The following is a 24,795-nucleotide window of genomic DNA, read 5'->3' as shown; positions in this document are numbered from 1 at the left end:
ATGGACCAAATTGAGCTGCACAAGCAAACAGGCGAAATGGTCTATGCTACATTGGTAGACAAGGCGATGCTGGCCCACCAATTGGAGTCATTAAGCAATACATCTGCCCAATTGGATTTGGAAAGAATATCTTCCTTGGCTAAAGACAACAGAATAAAGACCTTGGAGAAAATTATTATGGAGCTAGGGCATGATCCTAAGGATGCCAAGGGCATCAAAGCCCTTATAAGGAAAAGGGAAGAAGATATTGCTGCACTTAGAAAGCAATTGAGACTGCCTGCAACCATGCACCTTCAAACTACAGACCTTGCACAAGAAAAGGAAGGTGAGAACATGATGGATTTGCTGATGAGAATGAATCAAAGGATAATTCAAATGGAGCAAGAATTGGAAAAAGAATTGCAAGCCAAGCAGGGAGAGTCGACCTCCCAGCCGCTTGAAACAGCTCCAACAGTCACCACTACTCTTACTGAAGGCACAACGGCAGCCCCTCCTATCATCCCAGCATCAACAATAGGTACATCAGCCACAGATGCTTCAGCAGCAGCAACAACAACAGCACGAGAGTCTAGCATGAGCATGGAAGAAATGATGAGAGCAGTAAAAGAGCTAGAAGTCCAAATGTCAGAGCTAAAAGAGGCCAAAGAAAAGTTGGCTAAGCTAGGGGTAAGCTATGACAAATCCAAGATAACAGTGGCAGAGAAAACCAGAGAGATAAAGGCCTTGGATAACAAAATAAAATCCTTAGAAAAAGAGCTTACTCTTCACAAAACTCTATCTGAAATCAAGACAATTATGTGGACCAAAATTGGCCAGTTTATCACTGACCAATGGCAATCAATTCAGATGATACATGAGCAAATAGAATTGATAGGGATAGCTCAATTTGAGACTCAAAAGGCCAGAGCATTATTGGAAAACATGGATGAGCAGGCCAATAGACTCATTCAATTTTTGAATACTCATACCAAAGAACAACTAGCAGCTCTAGATATCAGGAACAGAACAGACACCATTTTGATAGTGAAAAAGGTGCTGACCCTGAGGAATTTTGTATAGACTCTAGAAAGAAAGTGCCAAGAAACGTAGACAGAAATAAATGCCTTCAAAGAAAAGTTTGCAATGTTGCAGAGCAAAGGGTTACCCAGCTTATTGACCAGCAACGGGAGACTGTTAACACATGAACAGTATGCTAACAGGGTAAATACCTACATTTCCAATCAAATTACAACATCATCAAGCATTTCAGAAGACACAGTGCCTCCCCCCGGACAGAGTCTATATGACAAATTGGAAAATTTGTTCTACATTGAACATGAGATAAATCATCTTTTTGAAGTCCAGCCCAACTTCTATAGATATACTGAAGCTGATGAAACACTAATAAAAATACAAAGACATTAGTTGCCTACAGACCAATGGTGGCAGGGGATGCTGGAGATTTTACCAAGGTAATTTCGGTTCCTTTTCGTTTTTGTTCATCTACATATTAGCAAAATCAAAAGCACGGGCCACTTGTCAAAGAATGAAAACAGCAGAAAAAAGGAAATCCGATTGGGACTGCAGCTCATTAATTCAAGACCACACACATATAAAGGGCCAAGACAGCAACGTAGGAACGCACATTAAAGACACAGCTACCAGTCGACTTGTTGAGTCAAAAAGTCAAATACAGCAGACCAAAGGCAGCCAGTATAGCGCAATTACTCCTACATTCATTATGCTCGGTTCTCAATGCCATTTATTGCCTTTGAAGGAGTAGATGGATGAATTTATTACTTGATATTTTCTCTATGGGATATTTTGTAAACTCTTTTTGTATAAATACCTCCCCATAAGATGTATTGTTGTTGGCTGGTGAATATCATTCTGGAACTGCACTGCAATTTCAAGAAACTTTCTGAATAAAGATTGTTGGAATGCTTTGTTGGTGAACTTTCTATTGTGGAATTAATGGCAGAAGGATATGTTGCACAATTCTTGTGTTACTTCATGGATCAATAAGTCTTTTTACCCTTGTTTTAGTGTTCTTATGTTTATTTATCATCTATATATCATGTTCTAATTGCAGGAAAAAAGAATAACCCAGAATTTACTTGACTGTACTCTGTGTTCAATTCCTATTTATTTTTATGTTTTCTACGAGACTAGCATAGGCAAGAATTCTTGACTGCTCTTGTCTCCCTGGTTCTTTCACTCTAAATATCATCAAGGAATTCTTAACTGCTCCTTGGTCATGTTTATTCAATTTCCCTCTATTAGCATAATGAAAGATTCTTGATTGCCTTTCATTCCTTGACTTCATTTCATCTTATTTCAGCTTGAAAGTTGTTCTGTGTTTAATTATCTTACTCTGTAGTCCTCCTTTTGCCAGAGAAACCATACCCAGAGGTTTATTTTCATTGGACTCCATCAACCCAATGGTCTGAACTTCTCTCATATTGCAGCTTTGTTTTATTGAATGTCATCTTCCAAACACCAAACAAAAACCTGTGCTTTATAACTAGCCTAACATATAACAAAACAAATCTAAATCATAAAGAGAGAGCCCTCTCTGGTTTCAAATTGGCTAGAATCTGCAGCTAAAATATTGGTTAGTGGTTACCTCGGCTGTATTCCCTTTTCTCAAAGATCTTTTGGGGAACAACCTGAGTGATAACAGGATCAAAGGTCATGGTGACATGGCAGAGATCATATGAGAGATTTAAAATGGATAACCCAAAACCTAGGGAGGAAAGTGACAGAGTGAGGATGTCCCAAAACCTAACACGAACAATAGATGAGTGTCAATGTTCAAGATGACATGCTACCTCAAGTGAAGAATACAACTGATGGAATATTTCCAATTTACCCCCACCATTTCTGGCGAGTACCCTAGTTATTTTTACAAAAGCTTGACGGGGATAGCATATGCTTGTAATATAATTCCATCCTTCGTATGGATCCATCCTAGTAACTTTTACGAGCCCTAGGGAGGAGTAGCTCGGTCTCATCATAATGACAAGTCCTATGTCGTTTAATCTTTTAATGAGTTTGACAAAGGTGAAACTCAACATCTTTCATTTTTTAGAGAGTTTGAAAAAGACACAGAAAATAAAACTCCAAAAGGTCCCTTTTCATAAAGTTGTCCCTCGAGCTTGAAAAGGTAGAAAACAATACTCGAGAGAACCTCCTCACCATGTTCGAGTAAGGTGTACATTTTTTGTAAATAGTTTTATTCGAGCCCGAAAAAGGGGTAAACATATACTGGGTAAACGACGTTTCGGAACCGTTTACGAGGTCAAAACGATAAGATCTCGGCAATTTTTTTTTGTTTTGAGAGTCGGAAAAAATCTTAAAGTAGACCCCCTATTTTTATTTACTTTAATGAGTCAAAAAGGGAAAAATACTCTGCAATATTTTCATATTTTTGGAGTCTGAAAAGCGTTGAAAGATGACTCCACCTAGAGGAACGAGGATAGCAACTGGTTTCGGCAATGATGGAACTGCTCAAAACATGTAATGGTCAAGAGGTTGGCTACGAAAACCACTCATTGCTGCGGTTCCTCAGGAAAGGAAAAACAACCAAGTGAAAGCATATGATCGGCCAAACAGATGGTGGCAATGGAATGAAATAACCAAGGCTCATCTAGCAGAAATTAGTTGATAAAAATGGAAATCACGAGATGTAAATTGGGCATGGGTTCATTTTTACACAAGCTTGAACCATGGGGAACTCTGCTTGAATTCAGTTTCATGTTTACACAAGCTTGAACCATGGGGAACTCTGCTTGAATTTAGTTTCATGTTCACACAAGCTTGAAATGAAAAACTATGCTTGAGTTTGGTTTCATTTTTACACAAGATTCAAAAAAATATAAACTATGCTTGAGTTAAGTTTGCATGCCCCCAGCATAATGACTCAATTCGAGGTACATCCCCCCCAAGCTTCATTTCATTTAGCTAGGTGGATGGAATGAAGGTTCACTTTTGAGATCCAGGAAAGACTCGACTGGGATTTTACAAGATCTTAATCAAAGGCTCGATTTGGAAAAGGGATTTGTTTCATTTTTTAACGAGGTGGATACAGGAAGAAACTATCCTCGGACATCTATTTCATTTTTTTAACGAGGTTGATATAGGAAGAAATTGTCCTTGGACATCTGTTCCATTTTTTAATGAGGTTGATACAGGAAGAAACTATCCTCAGACTCCTTGATTCATTTTTTAATGAGCTTGACACAAGACAAGGAACTATGCTCCGGTCCCTTGTTTCATTTTTTAATGAGCTTGACACAAGACAAGGAACTATGCTCTCATCCCTTGTTTATTTTTTTAACGAGCTAGATACAGGAAGAAACTATCCTTGGACATCTGTTTCATTTTTTTAATGAGGTTGATACCAGAAGAAACTGTCCTCGAACATATGTTCCATTTTTTAACGAGGTTGATATAGGAAGAAATTATCCTCGGACTCCTTGATTCATTTTTTAATGAGCTTGACACAAGACAAGGAACTATGCTCTGGTCCTTGTTTCATTTTTTAACGATCTTGACACAAGACAAGGAACTATGATTTGATCCCTTTTTCATGGACCATACGATAACATGGCTCCTAAGAGGTCCTCACTAAACAGGAGAACCACGCTCTGGGAGGAATACATGTCAACTGGTACCAATGACAAATCGGGTTCCAATGCCCCTAGTGCATAATGTACTATACCATCTATGTGATCATTAGCAAATGTGGAGACAGAATGGGTAGCCACATAATTGACCTGTGGCAGGGAAGGTACTGCTTGCAAACAAGAACCAATAGGGTGTGATGGTTTCAAAGGAGGAACATGGTGACCAATGAATGACAATTGATCAATGATCACTATTCTCCCTTCGTGTGGAAAAAAAACAACTTGGAAAAGTGAAGAAACAAGAGCTCCCATGACATAAAAATAATTGCATCCAAGGAGAAGATTGAAATCTAAGGGACCTTGGACTACCATCACATCTATATAGACGATCTTTCCTCCCAAAGTAATATGGAACTTCGGAGGGACCCCTAAGGGCTAATTGGTTCCTCCTTTGAAAGCCAACATATTCTGGTTGGCAGGAACAAGTTGAGGGAAACCCAAATCTTGCCAAGTAGTAGAAGACACGATACTAATAGATGCACCTTCATCTAATATAGTGCCATGTACTACCATATTATAGACTTGTACTGTGATCTGGAAAGGCACATAAGATGGAAGGCGAAAAGTAGTCAATTGACTCCAAACAAAAAAATTACAGAATTACTTGGTGGGGGTATCATATGATTCCTCCCATGCTGTACAGGAATAGGAGAAGGACTCTCCTAAACAATCAGGATGAGAGGATTGCTCTTCGATTCATGAGAATCTGAGGAGACAAGAAGGACATCAACAATATGATCATCACTCTCTTCGGAAAAAGATTGAACGATTGAAGGTGGCGCTAAGTTGCCACTCTTTCCGACTAATTGTTGGTCGGGAACAGACAGAAGAGAGTCATGCTTAGGAAGAGAAGGATGGGCAAGAGATGGATCCGAGTCAATCTCTTTACTAGAAGAAAGTCTCTAGTAACCAACAGGGAGTTGGGCTTGAGGAGCTGTAAGGTTTTCCAAAATTTTGGAAGCTTTATCCATAAGAGGACAAAGGTGAAGAAGATTCTTCCCTTCACATAAACTACAGGGGAATCTAATCTTCCCTTTCTTCTTACCATCATTAGCTGAAGGCATAGCATCGACATGATCTCCATAGGTCGACAAGGATTGTCGATTCAGGTCTTGAGACCATACCTCTAAGACTCTGGGGATTCCAGGACAGTCTCGAAGGAGATGGCCACCCTTACACAGCTTGCAAGGGAATCTGACCCTCCATGGAGGATCAGAAGGGGAATCTGACCATCCACAGGGAGAATAGATGCAAACAAACCAAGAAATACAATCTAGAAGGGCAAGACACATTGGCATATGGTTTAAGAGAAACCCTGATTTCAACCTACAGGAATCGATGCGACTGTTTAACGGGAAGAAGGTGCCATAAAGGGATGTGGCATGAATGTTTAAGCAAAACTAGCGCTGGTTAGCGCGACTGTCAGAAAAATAACAGCGCTGATCAAGGGATTCAAAGAAAAATAAAAAAATTATCAAACCACAAACAGACTAGCCACTCTAAATTCAAAATCAAAGACTGCAAATGGTGTAAAATTCAAAAAACAAAGGAGAAATGGTGGTACGAAAAAAGTTGTAGTAAACCACGCGATGAAGAACAATCCAAAGAGAGGGATATGTCCCCAGTGGAGTCGCCAATTTTTGGTGTAGGAATATCCTCTCCGCAAACAGAGAAAATCCCTCTAGCCCAAGAGAGTGAGTCTAGCCACAAACAAGAAAATCTTACATAAGTTCCCTTAGATTGAGAATGGATAAGATCCTACCTCTTGTATCACTTATCCTTGTTCGATGATGTCCTTGTGTTTTTGCTCCAGCGATTAGCTCCTTCCTTGTTAATAAAAACCTGAAACAAATAGACAAGAAACCAACACAGAATGATAGCATACAATAGATTTCAATCTACTTAAGAGGCTAAGGAGTCTTAAGCTACCAAATATAGTATTGCAATTGATATAGAAAACAAAATATCAGTTTTATTAATATGAAAAAAAGGAAAGTACAACCTTCACCTTAGCGTTGCGGGTTTCCTTCGATCGGTCCAAATCCCAATCATCACTCTAACATCTCCTCAAACACATCAATCATGGGAGTTTAAGGTCTCTTTCTTTTTGTTCCTTTCATTCAAGTACCTGAAACAAACATGCAAGAAACAACAGCAAATGTGATACTTCCTTTAAACCTAGTTTTAAAGTTCGGCGATATCCCTCAGTTTCTTCCCTGCACCGATTTGCTGAGAATAACACTAAGCCTTGCTCCGATCAGTGTTTTTATCCCTTGATTACCCGTGCTGATCCTCTTCTGGAAATTTAAAAAAAAATGGAATCGAAGCTTCCAGATCTAGAAGCTACGTGGGCAGAGGTCTAGTAAATGGCTAGTCGAGATAGAGCTGAGAGAGACTGTTTGGTTCCTTCCCCCTATTAAAAAGGAACTAACCCAAGAGATAAGGCTTCTTCCCATCATGAGAGGAACCATATCCCCTCTCTCATGCCTATATAATCCCTTACTATTCAAACCTCTGTTAGTTTTGGATGTAGCTTGGAAGAAACTGTAACGAAAACTTCCTAGAAGTCTTGGTTGGACAAACACTCTGAAAGCCCTTAGTGGGTTGAGTTACTAGTCCTGGAAGGCTTGGTTGGACAAAATCTTTAGAGCCTGGTATCATCTTTGGGTTGAATGACTAGCCCTAGAAGCCCTGGTTGGAAAAAACAGTCTAGAGCCCTAGACATCTTGGGTAGAGACCAATCTAGTGATGGTTAGGAATGTCTGGCCATGAAGTGGAATCAATGGTTGAGGGTTGAGGTAGTTTTGCCTCTGGAAGCCCTGGTTTGGTTTTTTTTGGTCTATTCCATGAGATCCCATATTCATGCTTGGAATATGACACGGGGGTGATTGGTTGAAAGAAATATTTGGTTTAACCCAATATATAGTCGGGTGGTACGTGGAAGTCCCAAACCTGGTTTCATTTTTCATATGTTAATAAGAGTACTTTTCCTCTTGTATTTGATGGGTATATGCAATTGTTATTATGTGATCTTTATGGTTGTTTTATCATTATTATTCTGTTGGCTATATGTTGGTTATAAGCATGGTTTTATGGCAGATTTGAGTCATGGCTCTCATCATGTTTTGTTTAGTAATTGAATGGATAATGAATGTATGACCTAATAGATGACAATATAACTATTATGAGAGGACACCAATCCTTCTTGGTGATTCTCAAATAAGTATGAGATCCCTATTCTTAAATATGTTGTTATCACATGTTATGATATGTTTGACAAAATGTTTGTCTGGGCTAAGCCTTGTCATATCAGGTCCTTGTTCAAGTTTTTATTTAGAGACCTTGTGATATTGTTATTTATCCTTTCTGGAAGTTTCATAAAGTTTTGGCAGTGTATTGGGTCCTGGCCCTAAAAAAGGCAATCAAAATTAGGAGTCACTAGCAAAGAAATGCCCAAAAAGGCCACAGTCGCATGGATTCCTGGTTCTGGATGCGACTGGAGGGTTTCAATTGCATGGAGGATTGTCATCAGTGCGATTGGGGATCCAGTTCAGTAAAACAATAAGTTGTCTTAGGGGTTGGTCACCTGAAAGGGTTGGTTGGCTCTTGAATATTCTGTAGCATCTACGGAAGGTCAGATTGGTATTTTCATATCAGTTCCACTTCCTTAACTGTACTTAGGAAGTTGAATCATATCATAGTAACTCTTTGTCACATGTTTACCATGGTGGACCAATTGGATTGGGTACATGTGGGAGGAGGGTGTTACAACTATAGTAAGATTAATCCTACATGGTGTATTTTGATCCACCTAGTTAGAAATGGCTAGATGGTCATTTTTTAGGTGATAACAATGAATTTGTAGACCACAACTCCTTTTTATTCATTTACTTCAATTTTACTCAATATTGATATCATATCAATAAGTGGCTCCTAGCGAGAAGATTGTCATAGGTCATTATGTCACATTGAATTAAATGGCCTTGGACATGGATCAATCATCATCCATTCACACTTTTTGATTATCCCCTACAAAGACAAAAGCATGTCATTTCCAGAAGTTCCAATAATCCTGGATTACATTAGCTAAAAACCTTATTTTTGTGGATCAATGCACTTCCCTTTAGGGAAATCTGCGATGGCAGATTTTGTACACATGCAAACTGTGCTGGTCAGCATAGATTTCTTTCTCAAAAAGTGTGATGATAGTTGGAAATGAGTAAAAATAAAAAATAATTTCAACTTTTCTCTTTCTAGAAGATTTGGGAGTGGTTTTAACCATCTACTATTGGATCAAATCTCTAATTCCTACTATTGAGGTCTTATCTCTTATCTTCTATAAATTACCTCCCTCAAAAGTGGATCTAATCCCTAGAATGGTAAATCTCAAACCACCTCATTTACCCTATAAATCCAACAACTACCATGGAGTCTTGGTTGGATTTTGGAGACTTTTGGTTATGCCCTTATGCTTCTAATTTGTGCCTAAAGGTCCATAATACATCCATATGCTTGAGGTGTGATTCAAGGGTTACTATTGTAGCAAAGGAAGGACAAGATAACTGGGAGATATCTACAAGGTCAAGCTTACAAGGGTTGTAATCTTCTCCTAACTTTTATTAATACAAAAGTGTCTTATTTTCCTAGACATTATGTCTCATTTATGCATATGTAGAATAATGAATCCTTGAATTCTTTTTTAGAGTTATTTGTATATGCTATTTGTGAGTTTTGGTTCTCTTACTTGCTTTGGATGGTTTTCTTGTTCAACTTTTAGTAATTGGAGTTGGAGCTTAAGCTTACAAGTGAGGAGGAGAAGAGAGATTGCATTGGATCCCAAGTAAGTCTTTCTTCCATATTTCAAACATATCTGAGGAAATCATAACAATTTTGACTCGATTCTTTCTAGATCAAGCCACTAGATGTAGGGAGATTGCTTCTGTTCGCAGAAGGAATCTATCCATCAAATGACTTGGCGAGTCCATTGGGGAACGAGATGTTATTTAGTGGATTTCTTTGCCTAGCCTTTTAGGACCTCTGAAATCGATTCATTTTATCCAATTTAGTTTGTTATTGGACTTAGGCAATCTTAATTTTGAGCGTGATTAGGGTTTCAGTTTTGTGTTTTAAGAAAAATTAACCCCATCACACTTTTTCTTTTGAAAGAGTGTGATTCATTGCAGTTTCAATGTGAAGTACGTGAGATGCATCACAACTTTCTTGTGTATTGAGTACAATGATTTGATTCATTGAATTTTTTTTGTTACTAAGTGCGATGCATTGTAGTTTTCCTGTGTATTAAGTTTGATGCATCCCTATGGTGTAGTTATGTGACCTGCGGTGATTCCTGTAACATGGAAATTTGGAATTCCCTTATGTTTACTCTAAATTCTGCTTTAGTTGCAGTGTTTCTCTAAGTCTCTAGTCTGTTCAAGTTCTTTGTAAAGAAATTTGGTTGTGTGCAATTTGAGTGTTTGACAACTTTTGTAGGAGAATGTTTTTTTTACTCGATTAAAAAACTTTTCATATTATAGTATCAATCTGTTTGAATTGTTTTTGTTTCGATAATCTTGTCATAATTTCAATTTTCTTTGCATTTGAAGATTTAAAAAAAAATAAAAGAAGAATTTAATTTTCTCATGCATTAGAACTTTGAACTCTTGAATTGAATAAATTTTAAGATCTTGTTTAGAAGTTCTTGTTTGTTGCATCATTATTTAAAACTCCTTCCCTTCTTTAGTTAGATCCTCATCGAATGGAAAAGAGTTCTTTCTCATGCTAAGTTCATACTAGGAGTTCAGGTGAATTTGTTTCGGTCCTTGAAACTGAAACTTTAATAAATATCAACATTAAAAATTTTCAATCAACCTAAGGATAATTTGAAACATTAAAAACAGTTGGTCTAGGCTAGAAGACATGTTCTGGCATCTCTAAAGGTAGGAGTTGTTATTTGTCAATGTTACATTCATGGGATGGTTGGTTTTCAACATACATCAGAGTACATCAAAACATTCTTCCATGTACCTTTTGGTATATAGGATGATTCTCCACGTACAACATATATATCGGAACACCCCCATCATATGGTTACGCATCAGACAATAGTACTACATACTACGCTTCCACATACCTTCGAATATATTTTGGAAGTCCTCACTAGGTTGCAAACCAACCTTATGTAACCGATTCGGTTGTTGGGTTGTGTTATATTATTTCCCCGTAGTTAATAGGGGGTTTGAGGGGCACCCATAACCCCACTTTATGGGGTCTAGGGCAGCGCCCCAAAAAAATTTGGTTTTGGACCCTATGTTAGGTTGGGCGGACCCACCTATGGTTTTGTGCATGATTTTCGCACATGTTTTTTGGACGCGATGGTTTTCGGTCCATGGTATTGGATGCTTCGGCATGTATAAATATGTATTATAACATTGAAAGGAACATAATGAAAAATCAAGCTGGTAGTCCCAGTTTTGGGATCCAGGGGAAAATATATGTGTATATGTGTTTTATGTGTTCTGCTCTCGCATTATTTATTTTCTGTGTTTTAGAATTCATATGCAGGTAATTTCTGTACGGGGTTAAAACCTTCATTTAGTATTAGAGCAGATTTGGCTTCAAGGGGACGCCTTTGTTGCTGAGGGGTTTCGCTCGGGCCTGTGGTAGACCCTGTTCAGTGGGAGATCTGTGAGATCGATTCTGGTGGTGAAAGAAGATAGAGAGAAGTGGAAATATATAGATCGAGAAATTTAATGGTCAGAGTTTTGAGTTGTGGAAACTCAAGATGGAGGATCTGTTGGTGGATAAAGATTAGTGGATCGAGGTAGATCCAGGTACTAAACCAACGGGAGTGTCCGATGAAGAATGGAAGAAGTTGGATCGGAAGGCAAAGAGCATAATATGATTGTGTGTCTCAGATTCAGTATTGCTGAATGTATCAGGGGAAGCTACAGCAAAGGCTTTATGGGACAAGTTAGGGACTTTGTACCAATCTAGGTCTCTGGTGAATAAACTGTTCCTGTGGAAAAAGCTGTATAACCTGAGGATGAAATATGGAGACTCGGTGACAGAGCATCTGAACGCATTTAATACTATAGTAAGTCAGTTAGCATCTGTTGATATTAAAATTTCAGATGAAGATAAGTGCATCAGTTTGTTGTGTTCTCTACCAGATTCGTGGGATAGTTTGGTTATTGCAATAGGTAGCAATGCAACTGCCTTGCAGTTTGATGAAATAGTCTCAGCCTTGCTGATGAAGGAGATGAGACGGAAAAATATGGAGATCCAAAATGGTGATGTCTTGTCTGTACGAGGACGGTCCCAGAACAGAAACAAAAATAAGTCATCGAGTGGGAGATCTAAATCTAGAGGGAGATCTAAATCTCCAGGAAAACCTATAAAGGTGGTGTGCTGGAAATGCAGAAAGGAAGGCCACTTCAAAAGGGACTGTAAATCTAAAGCTCCTGACAAAGGAAAGGGGTCTGATGAGGCTCCTTTTGCGGAGGCGAAAACCACCTCAGATGAAGGTGGGGATGTGTACATGGCTTCTTCAAGTACACATGTAGATCATGAGGCATGGTTGACTGACTCAGGTGCACCCTTTCACTTCACTCCCCATAGAGAGTGGTTCTATGAGTATGAGAAATATGATGGTGGTGATGTATTCTTGGGGGATGACAGGAAGGCTAGAATCATTGGTCGTGGAAAAGTAAAGTTGAAGCTGCAAGGTGGAAGGGTTAGAACACTTCCAGGTGTTCTGCATATTCCTGCATTAGCCAGAAATCTGATTTATGTTAGTAAGTTGGATGATGCAGGTGTAAAAACAGTGTTCAAGAAGGATACCTGCAAGATGGTTTGGGGAGCATTGGTATTGATGTGGGGAGTTCGGATTGGAACTCTGTACAAGCTGCAAGGTAGCACTGTTGTTGATGGGTGCAACAGTTCCGTGGTTCCTGAAAGTGGAGCAGAAAATCTAGTGGTCTCTGGAGAAAAGACCATGCTGTGGCATCAAAGGCTTGGACATATTGGAGAGAAGGGCCTTCAAATACTTCATGGTAAAGGTATGGTAGAAGGTATGAGTAATAGCTCTCTGGATTTTGATTTCTGTGAAAATTGTGTATACGGGAAGCAGAATTGGGTGAGTTTCCCCTCTACTAGTAAGAGGGAAAAACATATATTAGAGCTTGTGCACAGTGATGTGTTTGGACCTGTGAAGGTTCCATCACTGGGTAAGTCTGTGTACTATGTATCATTTATAGATGACTTCTCAAGGAATACATGGATATATTTCCTTAAGAAGAAATCTAAAGTCTTTGATAGGTTTAAAGAATTTAAGGCTCTAGTGGAAAACCAGACAGAGAAGAAGATAAAGGTGCTGAGGACAGATAATGGTGGAGAGTTTTGCAGTAAGGAATTTGAAGAATTCTGCAAGAAGTGTGGTATAGCACGACAGAAGACTACTCCATATACACCTCAACAAAATGGAGTTGCAGAAAGAATGAACAAGACGTTGATGGAAAGGGCAAGAAGCACGCTCAGTGGTGCCGGGTTAGGACAGGAATTCTGGGCAGAGGCGATGGATACTGCATGTTACCTGGTCAATAGGTTACCTTCATCAGTGTTGGAGGATAAGACTCCACAAGAGGTATGGACTGGTAAGAAACTCTCTCTTTCACATCTAAGGGTATTTGGATGTGATGTATATGTACATGTCCAAAGGAGAAAAGAACAAAGTTGGATAGTAAATCTGAAAAGTGCATCTTTTTTGGATATAAGGATGGTTTAAAGGGTTATAGGCTTTGGAACCCAATAACAAGGAAGGTTATGTATAGCCAAGATGTGGTGTTCAGAGAGGTGAAAGATGTTATTAAACATGAAGTCCAACCAAAGGAACCTGAGAAGATAGAGTTTGAGCTAAAGGAGGAAGAATCAGACTCTATAGTAGAGGAGGAATCAGAAGATGAAGAGCCACAAACTTCGGCTGTGAGAAGATCAGTTCGAGAAAGAAGGCAGCCAGAAAGGTATAGTCCATCTTCTTTCTATTCAAATTTTGCTTTGTCTGTTACTGATGATGATCCTAGAACTTTGAAGGAAGCAGTGGATTCAGAGGATGGAAAACTCTAGAAAGAGGCCATGGTTGATGAAATGGCATCTTTGCACAAAAATGAGACTTGGGATCTGGTGGAGTTTCTGTCTGGAAGGAAACCCATTGGCAGCAAATGGGTGTTCAAAAAGAAGATAAATGCAGAAGGAAAAGTGGAGAAATACAAAGCTTGGTTGGTAGCAAAAGGTTATTCCGAGGTGCCAGGAATTGATTTTGGTGATATTTTTTCTCCTGTTGCCAAGGTAACTTCTATTAGATTACTTTTATCTGTTGTTGCTGCTTTTGATTTTGAGGTGTAACAGATGGATGTGAGTACAAAATTTCTTCACGAGGATCTAGAAGAGGAGATCTACATGAAGCAACCTGAAGGCTTTTCGGTGAAGGGTAAGAAAGAACTGGTATGTAATTTAAAGAAGTCTCTATATGGGTTAAAACAGTCACCAAGGATGTGGTATCAGAAATTTGATACATTTATACGGGGACTTAGCTTCACCAGAAGCAAATCAGATCACTGTGTGTATTTTAAATTAATTGGTGACCATGATATTTATCTGGTCTTGTATGTGGATGATATGTTGTTGGTTGGAAATGACAAAGAAGTTATCCAGGATTTGAAGACCTAATTGTCCTCCAAATTCGACATGAAAGATCTTGGTGCTGCAAACTATATTCTGGGCATGGAAATTAAAAGAGATTAGACAAAGAGGAAGCTCTGGTTAAACTAGAGCAAGTATGTCGAGACAATATTGCAGAGGTTTAATATGCAGGATAGTAAATCGGTGAAGGTTCCTATTCCTGTAGGTGTGAGGTTATTTGCTGAACAGTGTCCCAAGGCACAAGAAGAGGAAGAGGACATGTCCCGTGTTCCATATGCAAGTGCAGTTGGTAGCCTGATGTATGCAATGGTCTGTACTAGACCAAACATTGCACATGCAGTGGGAGTATTGATCAGGTTTATGTCAAAACCAGGGAATGAGCACTGGACAACAGTGAAGCGGGTTTTCAGGTATTTGCGTGGCACTAGTGATTATGGTTTGTGCTACCAAGGAAGACCAGGATTGGACAGAGTGTTGGATATTCATGGCTTTGTTGATGCAGACTGGGCTGGAGATCTGGATTAGAGAAGATCTACAAGTGGGTATGTGTTTAACCTATTTGGAGGTGCAATCAGTTGGATGAGTAAGAAACAATCTGTAGTGGCACTGTCAACTACAGAGGCAGAATACATGGCAGCCACTCATGCAAGTAAGGAAGTAGTTTGGTTGCAAAGATTGTGTTCAAGTATGGGGTTAGTACAAGAAGCTATAAGGATAGACTATGACAGCCAAAGTGCAATTTTCTTGGCAAAGAACCCCACATATCATTTAAAGAAAAAGCACATTGATGTTCAGTATCACTTTGTGAGGGATATGATAGAAGACAAAAAGGTGTTGCTGGTAAAGGTAGACACTTTGAAGAATACTGCAGATGCATTAACAAAATCTGTGAGCTCTGAGAAGTTCTCTTGGTGTAGAGAGACAATGGGCATTTCAGGGCTGGAAAAATGACTAAGCTCTCTTGTGGCCCCTTATGGAAAGAAAACAACAAGTGGGAGAATGTTGGGTTGTGTTATATTCTTTCCACGTAGTTAACAGGGGGTTTGAGGGGCACCCGTAACCCCACTTAATGGGCTCCGAGGCAGCACCCCGGAAAATTTTGGTTTTGGACCCTATGTTAGGTTGGGCAGACCCACCCATGGTTTTGTGCATGATTTTTGCACATGTTTTTTGGACGTGATGGTTTTCGGTCCATGGTATTGGACGCGATGGTTTTCGGTCCATGGTATTAGATGTTTCGGCATGTATAAATATGTATTATAACATTGAAAGGAACATAATGAAAAATCAAGCTGGTAGTCTCAGTTTTGGGATCCAGGGGAAAATATCTGTGTATATGTGTTTTATGTGTTCTACTCTCGCATTATTTATTTTATGTGTTTTAGAATTCATATGCAGGTAATTTCTATACGGGGTTAAAACCTACATCGGTCACCTTATCATTGTGATACATCGAACACAACATTCAAATATATTTCCTACACGTACCTAGTAGTATATTGCAGTTCATAGTGTTGCGAGTGAGAACACCCTAGGGTCTTGGGTTGAAAACCCCAATAGAGAGGAGGGAAAACAATAGCAATAAATTCTCAGAGAAACAATATAGATGCTTATTCTACTGAACTGGGAAGAAGTGTCCTTACCCAGAGGTCCTACGTTTGGGTAGATCCTGTAGGGTGCAAACCCTCTGCTTCTCCTGATGCCTTTGAAACCTGTAAATTATTCAAACAAAGCATATACAGCAGTAGAAATGTAAAGAATATTCATGATATATATACGTTATCTCATATAAATGAATGAACAATTATACATCAATATAATATTCATAAACAAATCACAATATAGATCAATGCATAAACACGTTTTAATATCAAGAATAGAACATCATTTGTTTATTGATGTAAGCTAAAAGAAAGGTGAAAACTACAACTTGATTCTTCCTCGAGCTCCAAGTGGAACCGTCCACCGGATCCGTCCTTTCTCGACCTCAGAAGTCTTCCTCCATCATCATACAAAGGATATCTCAAGAAGGATGAAGGATATCTTAAAAGAGGAAACATTCCTAAAGCTTTGGGGAATGCAGGAGGCACAGGGATTTCATCAGACTTGATCAGGGATAAATCAAATATAATATCAATATCTCATTTCTTCTCCAGTAAGGCCTTCCCATGGAGGTTTATTTATACTTCTCCAAATTAGTTTTTTCAGGTTGGAAACAGTTGGGCCACGGGCTATAAGAGGTGAGTAATAGGTAAAACCTGTGAATTCCACCTAAAATTAAAGAAATTTATTATTTTTAAGTGTTTTAACACATGTACGTGGGTTGGGTATACACTGACCCATGTGTACACACTTTTATCACAAGGCAAAGTAGCGTATAGGAAACAAAACATTGTTTTTTAGATTTTGGACCAACTCTGGAAGGAAGGGTTGCCCTAGGCCATAACCAGAGCATTAAATCTACCAAGAGTGGTAAATGGTGCTATAATAGATGCCCCCTAATATATGAGGTCAGAAGGGGTACATGATGGCTGAAATGTATTAAGTGTATAGAAGGAATCATGCCGAGACTGAGGAGGAGTTCACCAGAATTCAACCTGCCAAGCCAGTGAAAGAGATCAGAAAGAAACTGTTGTCTGAGGCGAGCATACCCATGCTCAGAGATAGTAAAGCATGTCCACATGTCGAGTAAAAAATCGGATCCGATATGCATACAAGTATAAAGGAACTGAATATATATAATGGATCATCCGATCATATCCAAATAAGTACATGTATAAATATCACATATAAAGAACTGATCAATGATGCTGAAGTATGAAGTTGATCACTAAAGTCATAAAATTGATCCAAAAAGTACCAAGTCAAATGGTGGAATAAATCGTACTACACTGCATCTCAGGTGCCAACGTATAGGATGTCACTGTAAGGAACTACAACATATAAGGTGGATGGTGTCAACTAGTAGAAATAAGAGCAACTGACAAGTGAACCAAGAAATGTTGATGCAAACCCGAGGTCTTCACCGACCGTCGTGGTACATTTCTACATAATGGGAATAAATGATCTGAAGTCGACCATGTGAGAAATCATTTGATTACCAGTCATTGATGTATACCGTTAACAAACATGAGACTACTCACCGATAATGATGATGAGAGCCAAGGTACCCAGTACAATCTAACAAGTGCGAATAAATGAGCTGTAGTCGAACACTTGGAAGAATCTATCAATCAGGAGACAATGATGTTTTCCCACTGTCGATAGCAAAGGAATCTGCCACTGATGACTGCAAACCCTAAGGTACTGCCAAATGGACTCTAGATCTCTTTCCCAGATCAATGAGTTGAAGTCGATGGGAAAATATTCACTAGAAGGAAGGCATTAAGGCATCCTTCATCAATCTAGTGCGAGTGTAACCTGTAGGCCAATAATGTGGAAGGAATCAGATGAATAAATATGTAGTAACCCAACCGAAGCACGTTTCTGGCATACACAAGATGTAGCTAGCGCATGATAGAAACCCTCTGAACCAACCAATAATGAAAGCTGACACAGAGGTAAGGAATCCACCAATAGGGTCAAATGGAAACCAAGGTACTGCATGAATCCCAATGTGTGATAATGAAAGTTGATGTCGAACACAAGGGAAGCCACTCAGTAAAAGACCCATGATACTGATCGATGTTGAGCACAAGGTGACGTATAAATAATGAAAATAGGGCCAGGATGCGGCTCCAGATCTACTCTTAGAGCAATTTTTCGTAGTCGATAAGAGCAAGACCCGACAGCAAGAAGTCAGTGGAGACCTTCTCAAACTAGCATGAGCAAAGGACCAAATAGTTGATGTGATAATGAACATGACTCTGACAACTAGGGATGGCCGACTGAAAAATAAGTCAAGAGACACCGCAGAGAGGCCGACTCAGGTTTACTTCCCTTGAACAAAATCACAACTCAACTGTGACTACATGGTAGCATATGATAACTTTGTGTAAGTTTGTCACGCAAGAGGCATAAGTAAAATCTCCATATGATTAGAAGAGATAACCAATTGGAGGAGTACTGACTCAATAACAAGGTTAATGCTCTCCTAAGTCAAACTAAAGCCCATCCCAATGGAGGAAAGACTTATTTTTTGAGTGCTTTGATCAAGGGAGTCACAACTAACTCTAGCTACCATCAAATATGGAAATAATGTCTTGTTCCCACTCCTTTTTGGGATATATGTTTTTTTTGTCTTTTTCATTTTTATGAAGCCTGGAAAAGAATAAAAGAATTATATAGTACAGTGGAAAGAACGAGTGTCCGAAAAGCAGATGCTTTAGCTCCTAGGAGGGGAACATTCCTATGCTCAATGCAAGGTGGTGAAACTGGTCAATGACACTCAAAGGAATGTTCTTTCCACGGGTAAAAGGGTGCGTCCAGTTGCAGAGGCTAAGTGATTGCAAGGTTGATTTTGCAGAAGACATGGTCAGAAAGTGGCTTAAACATGAGTCCAAGTGAAGTCGGCTCAAGGACAAAGGAGCCTCTAGGGTATAAAGCCAGAAAATAGCAAAGAAGAAAGTGAATGAGTCTCCAATGCATAAGTCATGATAGGACTAAAGAGGACTCCGGAGCCTAAGAACAAAAGTTCAGCATGGGTGCCACGAGACAACAATGTACTATCTAGGGCACCCATGATAAGGTAGGCTCTACCACACAAGTCATGACGCTTCTAAGCAATGAGAAGGTTCTGTGTCATATCTTGGTGGGGTCGATCCTAAGGCCAAAATGGGAAAGGAAACTGATAAATGCACAATGTAGGTGAAAAACCTAACCTATATGCCAGTTTCGAGAACCAATACCTGTTAGAATAGATCAACCATAAAAATTTCCAAAGGAGAAATCTTCCAAGTTCTGTAGACATAAATAGGAACACTAGACAATAATTTAATATATCCCACATATAAACTTCATATAAAAACTTCATATATACCACGCAGCCTTGTGGCTTACGCATAATAGTTCTTTTGGACAAACCCCTTGCGAGGCTCAGGCCAAGGACTCCTTTGGTAGTTAAACTCATGGCTTCAAAAAGTTCCTCCTGTGAAGGCAAATGAAATTCCCAGAAATCATGAGAACTACAAGGATCAAAAGAGGGAATTAAGGGGTCCCATGTCCCCATAGGAGGAATCATTCGATCAAATGCCGGGACCAATTCCCAAGAAGGAAAATAATAGTTCAAAGGATCCTTATCAGAAGCAATTGAACATTGAGGATTCAATGCCACATAATTCACCCAAGGCAGGGTAGAATCTACTTGAACACTTGGAACAAACCAAAGGTTATTCTGTAGTAAATTCAAATTCGGGTGGTGATTATTAGATGCAAGTTGATCAATAGTGACAATATTCTCATTATGAGGAAAACACATCACTCAAAAGAGTGAAGACACCACAACATTCATAGAATAGACATAATCATGCCCAAGTATCATATTAAAGTCCAAAGGGCGATCAACCACCATCATATCGATAAAAACAGTCTTCCCACCTAAAGTAATAGGAAATTGAGGAAGAACACCCATAGATTCACCAGGTCTTCTATCATAGGCTAACAACTGACTATCAGCTATCAACAACTTTGGAGAACCAAAATATTTCCAAGTCAAGGAGGATATAATACTTGCAGAGGATCCTTCATCCACCATACATTGATAGACATTTGTGGAATTAACTCTAACCTTTATTTGAAAAGGTGCAATCGAAGGAAGACGAGGCTCGAAAAGACTATCCCAATCAAAGGAGACACTCCTAGAACTTGGAGGGGGAACACTCGAAGAAACTGGAATGCCCCCTATACCATAAGACTCTATACTAGAAATCAAACAAACTCTGTTTTTTGGCACTTCATGCCCCAAAACAGGAGTGTAATCAACCATAGGTTGCACTGGCTCGACTACTTCATCAACCAATGGTTGATGAGACTATCAAGAAACCATAACAGATTCAGGAGTAGAAGAACTTTCAGACTTGGACCATATCCTTTGTATCTATGGAATACCAGGAAACAAATGAGTAAGATGGTCTCCCTTACATATCTTACAAGGGAACTTAGGTTTAAAAATTCTACGCTTAGGTTTTTGATCAAAATCCATTCCACCAACATGACTAGTAGTGGTTAATGGAGAGTTGCTAACATGACTTGCAGAGGTTAGTGACTCTTTCCCAAGAGAGATAGGACTTATGCCCCCAGCCCTACTCATAAAAGTAGGTGAGTCAACAGAAGTATGACTCACAGAGGTAGGTGACCCATTGCTAGTATGACTTGGAGTGACTAGACTTATGCCCCCAGTGTGACTTGCAATGGTTGAAAGCTCATCTCCAACATGAATAGCAGAGGTTGATGATGATTCATCACTAGTATGAATTTTAGTGACTGGACTTATTCCCCCAGCATGACTTGCAGTAGTTGAAATCTCGTCTCCAACATGACTAGAAGAGGTTGATGATGATTGGATAGAACTATTCTTCTTCTTCGTCTTCCTCTTTCTCCTCTTTTTAGATCTCTTATTATAAGAGGGAGGAAAAAGAGGAATCCTAGATTTCTCTTTGAAAGAAGATGAACAAATAACACCCATTTGATGCCCTTGAAATAAAGCATTTGTATGAGAAGCTTCAAGAACATCAGGAATATTCGGAGTGGAACACAACCAAACTGGTAGTCCAACATTCAATCCAGGAATATTCAAAGTGGCGATCAAGGGGGAACCAACGTTTCCAAAGAAAGGAAAATCAAAAGGATCCCTTTCTGGAAGGGTACCTTGGTCAGTCTCCACAGGAATATTGGCCATAACCAACTTATTCGTAGATCCTTCCCTTGTGGGAATGTACAAATGACTTTCCAAGGAACAGAGATGCACAATCAAAACCTTTGCCCTGAAGGAGGCAACTCCACAACTCTCAAAAGAAAGATCAAAATCCTTTGAATAATGGTGGAGTGGTAGGCCAGTCACTTAGAATCTAAAGTCCAAAAGTGACAAGACAAATCCACCTAAAGCCAACTAAATACAAAGAGCAAAGAGCACTCGAATATAAAGTCCCTAAAGATGCAACCAATCAAGCAAATTCCAAGTATTTCCACTCCGGGTGATGAGGACCAAACACCAAAATACAAGAAAGCGAAGTAAGGGACCTTCCAAAGATAGTTTGGGATAATAACGGCCCAAGCCTACCAGCGAAGGTAGCAGAAAAAATTAATTTGACCTCTAGACAAAAGCCTTTGTTGGTGCAAGCACCCAAGCTTCAGAAGGGTACCCTCCATAAGTACTGATGAATGTGATGTAATGCCTGCTTCAGGTGCCACGAGATTCCCCTCCACAACCACCTATGTGATCCCTAGGAAAGGGAACTATGGGCACCAATTCGTATCAAAATCTGGGGGAACAATCGTGAGGCAGGATCCAACAAGTAGGAGAGGGGGTATCTCTCTTCCTTGTCTTCACTCTCCCTTGTGCTTAACTCCCAGTCACAAAGCTTTCCCGATCTTTATAACAACACTGGATTTTCTCATTATTCAACTTCTATGTTTGATAATTTGAGTGGCCTTGGAGAGTTAACTCTCCACTCACCTAGTTCAAGGCCCTAAAGAACTTAAACTTGTTGGTGTTTGTTAATGAAAAAATAAAAAAAGTTCTAGTTCTTTTTATTAAAGCACTTGATTTTAGAGGGTTGTTCTTTAAGTCATGGGTAAAATGAGAGTGAAACTAATGATGTTTTGACGAAAAAGAAACCAATAGAAACTTAGCTACATGCAAATGTAGTTATTTTCTTCAATGAAAAGGGATTTCTATAGAGTTCTATGAATAAACTTGTACAAACAATTTTCTATTTTTCTAGAAAACACACTACACACACTCAAAAGCTAACAAAAAGACTAAAATGCTTGCAATGCAAACTATCTTAATGCAAACTATAATGATGGTGCATGGATGCTCATACAAGAAGAAAATGTGTTCCTTTACAAGATCAAAAGGCCAACTTGACTATAAAGAGGGCATGCATTCGAAGAAAAGCTTCCCTTGAAACCAAGCAAAACCAATTGAAAAAGTTCACAATTGCTCAAAAACAAAACAAAAGAAACCAAAAACCAAAATCTTGGAAAGAAAAAGAAAGGAAAAAGCTATGTTTTTGTCTTTGTCTTTTAAATAAACTGAAGAAGTTTTCGAGGTCACAAAAATACTACTAAATTTCAAATATCAAGAAACAAGCACAAAGAGTCCTTAAACTTGGCAAGTTATAAAACTCATTAATAAATGAAACTTGAAACAAGAAGGACTACAAACTCACACAAACTGACCCAAACAGAAGTAAAAGACTTCAGCAAACCGACAAAATTTCAAGAAAGAAAAACTCTCAAGATTTCCAAAGAGACACTCAAAAACACGAAAAGAAATAAGGTCAACCAAGAAGGAAAGAAAAGCAAATAAATTTGAAATCTGGGTTATAAACAAAATCAAAACCAATTTCTTGTTCTGGAAAACCAGAACATCCAAGAACTTCAGATAGAAGCCTTGAACCCAAGACACAAACCAAAAACTTGCTCAAAAAGAAATCCTAGGCCAACTAGGCTTTTCACTGAGAAGGAGATTTGAAAAAGAAAACTTGCAAGAGAATAGAGTTCTTTAGACAGTGGATGACCATAAAACAACAGAAATCACCAGGCAGCAGACCTAATTGGGCAAAAAGATTTGAAAAAACAATTCAAAAAATTGTATACACGACTGTGTAAGACACGGAAGCATGCACACGCGTTTCTAACAAAAGAAACTCATGTATACGCGAATATGTTTGAGGAAACTTGTGTGTATACGCAACTGTAACCCAAGAAAAAAGCGTATACAAGACTCAATTAAGAAAAAACAAAAATCAAGGCCTCATCCAAAAGATTAGAATTGATTCCTGGGAAACTAATGAGTCAAATAACACTGTAAAAGCAAACAATCAAGAAAACAAACCCTGATCGAGAACAATCAACCCAAACCAGGATTAACAAGAATGTTATCCCCGGCGGAGTCACCAATTTTGTTGCGGGTGAGAACACCCTAGGGTCTGTAGAAATTATTACTGTAGATTAAACTGATTATGCAATGTACTAAAGCAAAATACTTAATCTACTTCTACAATCAAACTTGCGGAAGCTTAATCGATTTGAGCAAGATCAAACATAACACATATCACAGAGAAGCAGATTAAATCACACATGAAACACAGAAGAATACTCTGGGGAAAGCCTTAGCTCGAAATGCTGCTATCTGTATTATCATACAATGGAAATATCTCAGAGGTTACACATAGCTTTAGCTCTCAGATTGCTATCCAGCTCTCAGTACAATCCCTCACTACTCATAGATAGACCAGACAACTCATATGCCTTTCCCTCTATCCTCCAAGCCTCCTATATCCTTGCGTAGTTTTCCCTGGGTGCTCCTGATGTAACCTTGTGTGACACTGCTCTCACACACTACTCCAACACACTGTAAAACTGTGCAATCCTGAAGGAATGAATTCCTTCTGCATGTATGAGTTTCCTTTATAGGAAAATTCCTCCAACTGATAGTACATTGTCCCTGCATCTAATCTCAACTGGGTCTCTGTCTGAACTGACATGCATGAGTTATTCATTAGAGAATATTCAGTTATCTGGAGAACAGTAGTTACATGCATGGAAGTATTAACTATAACTAACTAAACTCACAATTAGTTCCTCCAACTGTTTGGAACTAATTTAACTGGACTTAACTCAGTTAACTGAGCTAACTAAATACATTTCATCCTTATCTCCTTAACTAAGGGATAAATTCCTCAATCAAAGGGATAACTGTTGCATGTCTTCAAAAAGACTTTATGTTTGAATTTCTCCAACTAATTAACTCAAGATGAATTAATTAATTATTTTTCAAATAGCTGGTGAGACTAAATTCGAATTTTAATTCTCAATTTTGATTCAAGGACAAATCAAAATTGGAATATATCCTAAAATGCTATTTTTAGAATTTCTATTTTTATCATTTCTTGTTGCTATTTTCAACACTCCCTCTCAACAAGAAATGAATTCAACTCGATCCCGATCCTGAACCTTTGGAATGTTCTGCATGCAACACTACTCTCTAGTGTTGTTGCTCCAGCGACACAGAAACAAAAAAAAAAATATCCAACCTGAATCAGAACGATGCCTCTGTCATCAAAGTCTCCGATTGCTATTGCCTCTATCGACTGAAAACTTTGCACCTCTGTGCTCTTCAGTATCTGACTACTCTAGCCTCTGTCACTTTGATCTCTGATTGCATCAATCCCACTGATTCCTCCTCTCATCATGTTGCATCGTGCTACCCACTGCTGCACTGCAACTTAGTTACTGAGAAGTAAGTAACTGATCTCCCAACTGACCT

This window comes from Pinus tabuliformis, chromosome 1_1 (assembly GCF_031772625.1).
Source record: "Pinus tabuliformis cultivar Carrire ecotype Pingquan chromosome 1_1, CPIR1, whole genome shotgun sequence".
NCBI lineage: Eukaryota > Viridiplantae > Streptophyta > Pinopsida > Pinales > Pinaceae > Pinus > Pinus tabuliformis.
The sequence above is the reverse complement of the archived record's forward strand: the minus strand, read 5'-3'. Positions refer to the sequence as shown.